Source organism: Magnolia sinica, chromosome 6, assembly GCF_029962835.1.
Source record: "Magnolia sinica isolate HGM2019 chromosome 6, MsV1, whole genome shotgun sequence".
In the NCBI taxonomy this organism is placed as follows: Eukaryota; Viridiplantae; Streptophyta; class Magnoliopsida; order Magnoliales; family Magnoliaceae; genus Magnolia; species Magnolia sinica.
The window spans coordinates 70,593,117-70,604,892 of NC_080578.1; the positions used below are offsets into that span (position 1 = coordinate 70,593,117).

Below are 11,776 nucleotides of genomic sequence, written 5' to 3' on the forward strand. Positions count from 1 at the left end.
CTCTTATTTTTTTTAGTTTTTCTAGTTTTCTTTTTAAGTTTAATTATTTAGTTACTTGAGGGTTGTGCGTATTTTATACTCAAGTGGGTTCGTGAGAACACTCAATGTCTCTTGAGTGAAGGAGGATTAGTTGAAGGGTTGCCTATCCATCAAAAGATTAACCACCACTTGAGATCCTCTCAGTTAATTGAAATGATGGATGCAAATCAACCTCAACCTCAACCACCAGTTGAGGAAGTTCAAGATGAAAATGATGTGCATACTGCACCCCGCCTCGTACTTTACACGATTATTTACAACCGGTGGGGGTGAGTACACCTTCCTGCATGGTCTTTCCACTTAATGCAGGAAACGTGAATATCAAATCTGGAGTGATATAATTCCTTCCTAAGTTTCATGGACTAGATTTTAAAAGTCCATATTTGCACATCAAGGAGTTTGATGAGATAGTTGCTACATTACACTTTCCAAACGTATCTGAGGTCACAGTGCGACTTAAATTATTTTCTTTTTTATTGAAAGACAAGGTTAAGACGTGGATGCACTCCTTAAAGCTAAGATTCATTGACACATGGGCCAAGATGACCCGAGAATTTCTTAAAAAGTTTTTCCTGTTTCATAAAACTAACACTTTAAGTAAGGCAATCATGAACTTTACCCAAAAAGAGGAAGAGGCCTTCTTCCAATGTTGGGAAAGGTTCAAAGATCTCACGAATTCATGTCTACATCATGGCTACAAAGTATGGTGAACAATAAGCTTTTTCTATAATGGATTGACTTCACCAATGTGCCATTTCGTAGAGATGATGTATAATGGTGAATTCATGAACAAAGAGGCCGATGATGCATGGGATTACCTTTATCAATTGACATAAAATGCACAATCATGGGACACCTCTCCAAGACTCACCACTTCTAAGCCTACTCAATCAAAGGAAATGGGAGGAATTAATGTTCTAAAAGAGGAAGATGATATGAGTGCAAGAGTGGCCAATCTCACAAGAAAAGTTGAGGCCATGGAACTTAAGAAGGTAGAACTTATCAAATCTGATATGGTTGCGGAAGTTGTTTGTGGTATTTGTGCTTGTAATATACATACAACTGAGAATTGCCTAACAATTCTTGCTTTTCAATAGATATTGAATGAGCAATCGAATGCCGTGAACAACAACCAAAGACCTTTCAGAGGACCCACCTCAAATACATATAATTCTAACTGGAGAAACCATCCAAATTTCAGTTGGAGGAATGGACAAACGGCTAACCTACAAGAGGCCCTTACTGAATTTTTAAATTAGAAGAGGCCTCAAGAGGATGCGGTTAAAAAATTCATGCAAAACCAAGAGCTATTCAAACAAAATATGGTATAAGCATTCCAGGATATCTCAACGACAATGGGAACGTTTGCGTCATCCATTCAAAGGATTGACTCACACTTAGTGAGTGAGGAGAAAGGGATAGTTCCAGCCCAACCTCTCCCCAATCCAAACCACAATGTGAAATTAGTGACCCAAGCTCTTCAAATCAAATGGAGCAAACCAAGTTTATCACCACTCTTAGGAGTGGAAAGACAATTGACAAATCTATTTCGGTAAGGGTTAAAAAGCTTAAGGACCCCGTAGAAGATAAGAATGATAGACTTATCATTACTCCACATCAGTTAGGACTAGAACCTCAAAGTAAGCCGATTGCACCATTCCCTCAACGGTTGATTGCACCAAAACTTCTATCTAATTCTCAGGATATTCTAGATGTGCTTAAACAAGTGAAGGTCAACATCCCTCTACTAGATGCCGTTAAATAAATCCCTTCATATGCCAAATTTTTGAAAGACCTATGCACTACAAACAAATGGCAAAGCATACAAAAGAAAATCTTTTTGATAGAAAAAGTGAGTACCATCCTCAAGCAAGATATGCCACAAAAATACAAAGACCCCGGTAGCCCAACCATCACTTATGTAATTGGGAATTACCGGATTGAGCATGCACTTCTTGACTTGGGGGCGAGTGTAAATCTAATTCCTTACTCAATTTATGAATAACTGGGTCTTGGTGAATTAAAACCTACCCGGACCATGTTACAACTTATTGATCGATCAGTTCGTGTACTGAGAGGGATGATAGAGGATGTGGTGGTCCAGGTTGATACTAGAAATTCTATTACTCAATAGATTTTATTGTTCTAGATACTTAACCCATCGTGGATGTAAGCACTCAGATACCCGTCATTCTTGGTCACCCATTCCTTGCTACATCAAATGCTATCATTAATTGTAAGAATGAGATTATGAATCTATCTTTCGAAAATATGACATTGAAGGTCAACATCTTTTTTAATATGAGAAAATAGTCAGAGGATGATGATGATTCTTTCATGGAAGATAGAGCACTATTGACTCTATACTCTGACACTCTAGGGACTTGCATGGCCCACTTCCCTGATTTGGATGATGACACGATTAAGGAGATATATGTCATGCTTGATGCTACGTCGGTACTTGAAGTTAACAGGTGGAGGTCACCATTTGAAGAATTACCCCAAACTAATGTAGTGTCTCTACCGTCTAGCCTCAAAGTGTCGAAGCTTGACCTAAAACCTTTGCCCTCTAATCTTAAATATGTCTATTTATGTCAAGATGAGACATACTCAGTAGTGATTTCTTCCTACCTTAAGTAAGAATAAGAGAGTATCCTTATCTCTACTCTCATTGAGTATAAAGGAGCCATTGGATGGTCGATTGCGGACCTCAAAGAAATTGACCCTTTGATTTGTACTCACCACATTCATCTTGAGGATAATGCGAAGACTTCCTGGCAACCACAATGCTGATTAAATCCAAACATAAAGGAAGTGGTTAAGGCCGAGGTACTTAAGTTGTTGGATGTGGGTATCATATACCCCATATCTGATAGCCATTAGGTGAGTCCAACTCGAGTGCTTCCTAAGAAGTCTGGAATCACCATCGTAGCCAATGCCGGCAATGAACTCATGCCAACTAGAGTACTACTAGTTGGAGAATGTGCATTGACTATAGAAAGTTGAATACCATCTCGCGGAAGGACCACTTTCTTTTGCCCTTCATTGATCAAATCTTGAAAAGGCTAGCTGGTCACTCTTACTATTGCTTCCTTGATGGATATTCGGGGTACAATCAGATAGAGATAGCTCTTGAAGATCAAGAAAAGACCACTTTCACATGGCCCTTTGGCACCTTTGCTTACCAAAAGATGCCATTTGGACCATGTAATGCCCCCGCCACTTTTTAGCGATGCATGTTAAGTATATTTTCTGACATGGTGGGGAAATATTTAGAGGTCTTATGGAGGTCTAGTTAGATTTTATTATTTAAGTAGGATTTAAGATTAGGATAGTTTAATTTCAGTTTGTTTGAGTCTTTTTGCTAACCAATCTTCACATTAAGAACCTTGGAAAAGCTTCAATCCCCTTTCTTCAGGTACTACTATTCATAACCCCAATTGTAGGGTCGCGATGTAGTAATAATCTTGGTGAGACCGAGGTCGAATCCACAGGGACTAATCTCGTGAGTATTCTAAAAGCAACTGGAAATAGAATTAAATAAAAATGTAAACCTAAATCTGAAATGTAGAGAGAGTAATTGTGAATTTTTTAACTAAAATATAAGAAATTCAAAGGTGGCAACTAGGGTTTCCAAGGATCCACTTAAAGCAATTAGGGAGATCTATGCTTGATTTAAGGACACAACTGGAATCGTAGTCCTAACTTATCCAATTGAAAGATATCTCAGTAAAACCAAATATTAACTTCCTTTGACTTAATTCTCAATAGATGAGAGTTGTGAGAATTGGAAGTGATTCCATCACAAAACCATGCCCAGGAGTGCATGGCTACAATAGGATATACCAATCTCATAACCAAATATAAGAGAATCATGAGGATTAGAAGGGATTCCATCATCCAACCATGCCCAAGGGATGATGGTAAACAATAGGATTTCTTAATTTCACAATTTCAATACATGAAAAGAACATAATCAAAGCTATTGCAGATCTATTGTAATTTGAGTCACAATAAACCATTAAAAACTGAAAGTATTTCTTAAATATCAAATTAGAATAAAAGAGAGTTCAATATAAACATGAATCAAAGTAATAGAAAACATCCCATCATGCTACAGGCTTCACCACTTAGTCCTAGCTAAGAGGTTTAGCCAATCATAGTTATGATTGGATCTAAAACCCTAGAAGAAAGCATGAAAAACTGAGGAGGAAAGAAGAAAAATACTTGGCGATGACTCTCTACCCTTGTGCTTCACTCCTCCAAATCCTAGACTAATTTGATTAATTGATAGATGCCTAGGGATGCCCTTGAGAGTCCTATTTATAGTTGAGCAATACCTCATTTCGCACCTCTTTGAAAAAATCCAGAAACCGCCTCAAATTTACTTACTTTGCGTAACTCTTCGTAACTTCACACGATTCATTCGATGACATCGAACAGGCTTCGATGTTATCAAAGGTGTCTTTTGTATGTGCATTTTCAGCACTTTTGTAACTTCATCCGGACTCTATGACCTTCTATGTCATCGAACCTACCTTCGATGTCATCGAGCATTGTTCGAAGAATCAATAATGTGTTTAAAAAAGTCTAGAGAGTTAATCCAATTTCTTCAATAAATTCGATGTCATCGAAGAGACCTTTGAGGTCATCGAGTAGATCTTTGATGTCATCGAGGAGTGCTTCAAGTAATAAAAAATGGTGCCTAATATGTCTAATAAGTTTTGTCAAAATTCCACCGAAAATTCGATGTCATTGAGCATGCCTTCGATGTCATCGAGCAAAGCTTCGAGTCATCAAATAAGTTCTCGAGTCATCGAAAAATGTCTTCAATTTGTCAAGCGACCAACTCAATTTTTCTTTATAAATTCGATGTCATCGACATGTGTTTGATGTCATCGAATGTGTCCTCAATGTCATCGAATGGTGCTTAATGACACAGTCAATGTGTATTCTGCACTTGTTCTTTCAGCTTCGTTCCTTCTCCACTTAGTTTTCTTGAATCTTGGGACCTTAAAATATTCAATCTTTGTCTCATAAGATCCATTCTTTGCCTTGGCGATCTTTGATTGTCAAATCCATGCTTTTAGCACCTTTTCCAGTCTAAGCTCTTATTGCAACACAAACATGAATAAAATAGGACATTAAGTTGTATCATGTTCATAAAACCAAGATATAAATGAGGTCCAATATGCAATATTTGACCCTCAATATAATTCCTAACCAACATTTTGCTAGTCCCGAGCAAAGAATGTGCAAAATAAATCTCAATGCTTAATGTCAGAAACGTTTTCATAAAACAATCTTTTGTGCACTCAAGTATGAATGGGTATAAATAAGATACGAAAGTGAGGATTTGAAAACCTAGAACCCAATCACATAAGCAACCAATCAAATAAGTTCTTTGTCCATCGAAGCATAATTTGTATATCAAGTTTTTCAATGTGCTTAGTGAAAGTCAATTTATTTCACGTATGAATACTATTAATTCATCATGTTAGCTATGCTCATCACTTCAAGACATATTTGAAACTCAAGTACTGATTCCAAACTCATCCCATTTTCTTTCTTTTACCAGTTTTTTATTTTATATCGACAGTCAATTTTTATTCATTCTTTTTATTTTTGCATTCTTTTCCAAAATTTTCATTCTTTTCATTCTTTTTCATGACCTCTTTGTCGATCTCCTTTTTTTTTAACTGGTTCTTTTCTTCTTTTAAGGTGGATAAAATTCTCCAGACTCGATTCTCATCATCTATCAATGATTGACATACTAATAATCAGAACCTCTAACATGTCTTACAGAAAACAAATTGAATGTGTTCTGTGATTTAGATTAACATGATATTCAAACAACCTCTTAATCAATTGAGTGCAAGCACATAGGTGATAAGTTACTTAGATGATTAGATTCCAGTAATTCAAGATTCAATCTCTATCTTATCATACTCAAAGCATTCTTAAGTACACAATTCATCTCTTCCCAAACAGATTTCAACTTAAAATATTAAAAATTTTGAATTTTTTTGCTCAAAACTGAGAAAACACTGATTAGGTTACCTAATCCCCCATCCCCAATCGAAAAATCTACATTGTCCTCAATGTAAAAGAATTAAGCATATAATACAAAAGAGGCAATGAAAAGAAAAGGGAAGTGATGGAAAGGTGTTGAGGGTTAAATATTGCATATTATCCCCCCATTTATTACTTGGTTTTATGAACATGTTAATGCTTAATGTTCTATTTTAATCATGTTTGTGTTGCAAGGTGAATTTAAGAGCTTGCATGAAAAGGATGCTAAAAGCATGGATTTAACGCTTAAGAATCACTAAGTTAAAGATTGGATCTTAAAAGACTAAGAATGAAGAATTCACATGCCAAAGACCCAAGGAAACCAAGTCAAGAATGAAGATAATCGAAGTTTTAAAGTGAATTGGCAAGATCTTTGACTATTCTAAGGTCTGCTTGGACTCGTCTAAGCTCCTACTCAACTAGTCGAGGAAACTTCGAATCAAACTCTAGTAACATCAGATTTTAAAATCCCATCATCCTCGACTAGTCGAAGGTAACCCTTGACTAGTCGAAGGCAGTCCTCGACTAGTTGAGAGTTACGAAGGTTTTACATAGACTACGTAAATTTGAGGCAGTTTCCAGATTTTTCCAAGTCGATGCGAAAGGAGGTGATAAACAACTATAAATAGGAGTCCCCAGGGCATCCCTACGTATTTTTTAGGGTTTGAGGAGTGGAACAAAAGTATGGAGAAGCAGTCGCCAAGAGTTCTCTTCCTCTTCCTTAGTCATTTTTCATGTTTTCTTCTAGGGTTTTAGTTCCAATCATGTCTATGATTGGCTAAATCTCTTAGCTAGGTCTAAGATGTGAAGCTTGTAGCGTGATGGGATGTTTTCTATTGCTTTGATTCATGTTTCAGTTAAACTATCTTTGATTCTAGTTTGATATTTAAGAAATACTTTCAGTTTTTAATGATTTGTTGTGACTGAAATTACAATAGATCTGCGATTGCTTTGAGTATGTTCTTTTTATATAATGAGATTGTGAAATTAGGAAATCTTGTTGTTCACCATCGTCCCTTAGACATGGTTGGATGACAGAATACCGTCTAATCTTCATGATTCTCTTATGTTTGGTTATGAGATTGGTATGTTCTATTATGAGCCATTGTCTCCTGGGCATGGTTTTATGATGGAATCACTTCCAGTTCTCACAACTCTCATCCATTGAGAAATAGGTCAAAGAAAGTTTAGATTTGGTTTTACTGAGATATCTTCCTATTGGATAAGATGGGACTCTGATTCTAGTTGTGTCCTTGAATTAAGCATAGATATCCCTGATCTATACAAGTGGATCCTTAGAAACCCTAGTTACCACTTTTGAATTTGTTAGTTTTAATCACTTTAATCACAATTACTCTCTCAATTAATTTAGATTTAGATTCATATCTTCTTCTAAGTTCTAGTTCTAGTTACTTTCAGAATACACACGAGATTAATCACTGTGGATTTGACCTCGGTCTCACCGAGATTATTACTGTATCGTGACCCTACACTTGGGGTTGTGAACAAGTTTTTGACACCGTTGTTGGGGAGTAACAGTTGTGTTTTTCTGAGATTAACTAGTTTTGGAATTAGTTTAAGATTAGGATTTTTCAATTTTCTATTTTTAGGATTATCATTTTCTGAATTATTTTAGAAATTAACTTTGCTTTCTATTTCTAGGTTTAGAAACTTTCCTAATTTATTTTAGAAACTAACTTTTTTAGAAACTTTCCTTTTCTATTTTTCTTAAATCTAATTCTAATTTTAGTTTAGAAACTTTCTATTTTATGTTTTTAGAAACCTAGGTTTCTTATTTCTTTCTTTTAAAAGCTAATTGACTTTCCTTTTTCTTTTATAGGATCCTAACATAGAACCTTCTAATTTGGTAACTTCTTTCTAATTCTCTCTCTCTCCTCTCTCTCTCTCTCTCCTCTCTCTCTCTCCTCTCTCTCTCTTTCCAATTCTAGATTTCTATTTCCCTTCTTTCTTTTAGGTTTAGGTTAGAGTTTGAAATTGAGGGCTGAGAGTGTTTCATGCCCAAGTGGGTCCGTGATAACACTCGACGTCTCTTGAGTGAAGGAGGATTGATTGAGGGGTTACCTATCCATCACAGGATTAGACACTACTCGAGATCCAAAAAGTTAATTGAAGTTATGGCTATTAATCAACCGGCCAATCAACCTCCAAGTCCACCTCAACCTAAGGTTGAGGAAGTCCAGGATGAGAATGAGGTGCATCAAGCACCCCCCGCCTCAACCGGCGAGGGTGAGCACGCCCTTATGCATGGTTTTTCTAAAAAATACAGGACATATGGGCATCAACTAGGGGTGATCCAACTCCTTTCAAAATTTTATGGGCTTGAATATGAAAATCTATATTTACACTTGAAAGAGTTTGATGAGATCATAACCACTTTATATTTTCCTAATGTGTCTGATGACACGGTTAAGCTGAAACTCTTTCCCTTTTCTTTGAAAAAGAAAGCCAAGATGTGGCTGCATTCACTACGTCCTCGATCTATTGGTAGATGGAATGATATGAAAAGGGAATTCATAAAGAAAATTTTCCCACACCAAAAATGAATACCCTCAGAAATTCAATCATGAACTTAACCCAAAAGGAAGATGAAACATTCTTTCAATGTTGGGAGTAGTTCAAGGATCTTGTCAGTTCATGCCCACAACACGGTTTTGAAAAGTGTCGCGTTACACACTTTTTCTATGATGGACTGACATCTTCCATGTGCCAATTGGTTGAGACAATGTGCAATGGGGAATTCATGAATAAAAATGTCAATGATGTGTGGGATTATTTGGACAGACTTGCTGAAAAAGCACAATCATGGGATGTCTCCCCAAAATCGAGCACCACCTCTAGGCCCACTCAATCAAAGGAGAGAGGTGGAATATACCTTCTGAAAGAGGATGATGACATCAATGCTAAAGTGGCTAATCTCATAAGGAAATTCGAACCCATGAAACTAAAGAAGGATAAGGCTAAGGAAATTGTTTGCGGTATTTGTGCTTGCAACATTCACACAACTGAAAATTGTCCAATAATACTAGATTTTTAAGAGGTACCTAAAGACCTTTCAATGGACCCATCTCTAATTCATATAATCCTAGTTGGAGAAATCATCCAAAATTTAGTTTAAAGAATGGACAAACTGCAACTCCTCAAGGATTCCCTAATCAAATTCCAAATTAAGGGAAACCTCAAGAAGAACCGGTTCAAAATTCAACACAAACTCAGGAGCTTACCCAAGCAATACAAGAACTTACAAAATTTATACAAAAGATGGATTCACATGTTATGGTTATAGAGAGGGGGATGCTTCCTGCTCAACATTTCCCCAATCTTAAACCGCAATACGAAATAAGTGATCCAAGCTCTTCAAATTAAATGGAGCAAGCTAAGCTATCACCACTATTAAGAGTGGGAAAATAATTGAAAATTTTATTCTGGTAAGGGCTGAGGAGTCTAAGGACCCAGAAGTAGATGAAACTGATAGACCTAGCAACACTTCACAAGTGTTAGAATCGGAACTTCAAGGCAAGCCAATTGCACCATTCCTCCAATGGTTAATTGCACCAAAACCTCTATCTAATTCTTAGGACATTCTAGAGGTTCTGAAATAAGTGAAGGTCAACATCCTAATACTAGATGTGGTTAAACAAATACTTTCATTTGATAAATTTTTGAAAGACTTGTGTATGACCAAAAGACAGCAAAATATTCAAAAGAAAATCTTTTTAACTAAAAAAGTGAGTACCATCCTAAAGCAAGATGTGCTACAGAAATAAAAAGATCCCGGTAGCCCAACCATTGCTTGTGTAATTGGGAATTACTGCATTGAGCACACATTTCTTGATTTAGGAGCAAGGGTAAATCTGATCCCATACTCGATCTACGAACAACTGGGTCTATGTGAATTAAAACTCACCCAGACCACATCACAACTTGCTGATTGTTCAGCTCGAGTGCCGAGAGAGATAATTGAGGATGTGTTGGTCCAGGTTGATAAATTCTACTACCCGGTAGATTTTATTGTCTTGGAAACTCAACCCATCATAGACATGAGCACTCAAATTCCAGTCATTCTTGGTCGTCCATTCCTTGCCACATCAAATGCAATAATTAATTGTAGGAACGGAGTCATGAGTTTGTCTTTTAGAAATATAATATTGGAGTTGTATATCTTTTTCAAAATGGGCAAACAGTTAGAGGAAGATGAAGATTTCCACGACATTAACATGATTGACTCTTTTGTGGAAGATAGAACACTTTTGACATAATCCTTTGACCCTATAGAGACATGTCTAGCCCACTCCCATGATTTTAATGATGATATGATTAGGGAGGGGGGTGGTATGCTTGATACCATGCCAGTACTTGTAGTTAACTAGTGGAGGCCGCAATTTGAAGAATTGCCCCAAACTGATGTAGTGCCTCTACCGTCTAACCTCAAGGCACCAAAGCCTGACTTAAAACCTTTGCCCTCTTATTTGAAATATGTTTATTTAGGTCAAGATGAGACATATCCGGTGGTAATTTCTTCCCATCTTGAGTAAAAACAAGAGAGTATGCTCATTTCTACTCTCATTGAGCATAAGGAAGGCCTTGGATGGTCGATTACGGACCTCAAGGGAATTGACCCTTCGATTTATATTCATCGCATTTATCTAGAAGATAATGCGAAGACCTCTTGGCAACCACAACATAGATTAAATCCAAACATGAAGGAAGTGGTTAAAGTCGAGGTACTTAAACTATTGGTTGTAGGTATCATATACCTGATATCCAATAGTCAATGGGTGAGTCCAACTCAGGTGGTTCCTAAGAAGTCCGGAATCACCATCATAGCCAATGCCAACAATGAACTCATGCCAACTAGAGTTACTATTGGTTGGAGAATGTGCATTGACTATAGGAAATTAAATACCGTCACAAGGAATGATCACTTTCCATTGCCCTTCATTGATAAAATTTTGGAAAGGCTAGCTGGTCACTCATACTATTATTTCCTTGATGGATATTTAGGCTACAATCAGATTGAGATAGCCCTTGAAGACTAAGAAAAGACCACGTTTACATGTCCTTTTGGCACCTTTGCTTACCAAAGGATGCCATTCGGACTGTGTAATGCCCCTGCCACTTTTCAGCGATGCAGATGAGTATTTTTTCTGACATGGTGGATAATATTTAGAGGTCTTCATGGGTGACTTCTTTGTCTTTGGTCCATCCTTCAGCGATTGTTTGGAGAATCTTAAATGTGTGCTGAAGTGATGTGAGGAAAAAAATTGGTACTGAATTAGGAGAAGTGTCATTTTATGGTTCGTAAGGGAATTGTCCTTGGACGTATCATCTCGTCTAGGGGAATTTAGGTAGATAAGGAAAAGATTGATCTTATCTCTAACTTACCTCCACCCAAGAACATACGAGATGTACGATCCTTCCTAGGACACAACAGTTTTTATAGAAGATTCATAAAGGACTTTAGTCACCTCTCTCGTCTTCTATGTAATCTCGTCTTCTATATAATCTACTTCAAAACGATGCACCATATGAGTGGACTGAGCAATGTCAGGAAGTTTTTACTAAACTCAAGGGCATGTTAACCACTGCACCTATCATGCAGCGACTTGACTAGAGCCTTCCTTTGGAACTTATGTACGACGCGTCT

At 37.0% G+C, this 11,776-nt stretch overlaps 1 non-coding gene across 1 annotated transcript; it reads right to left on the reverse strand.

The window, feature by feature from the left end:
* Positions 1-8,677: 8,677 nt before the first annotated feature.
* On the reverse strand, positions 8,678-8,784 carry LOC131250228 (small nucleolar RNA R71). Its single transcript, XR_009173154.1, has one exon. It is a non-coding gene; the product is annotated as a small nucleolar RNA R71 (small nucleolar RNA).
* Between the last annotated feature and the right edge of the window lie 2,992 nt (positions 8,785-11,776).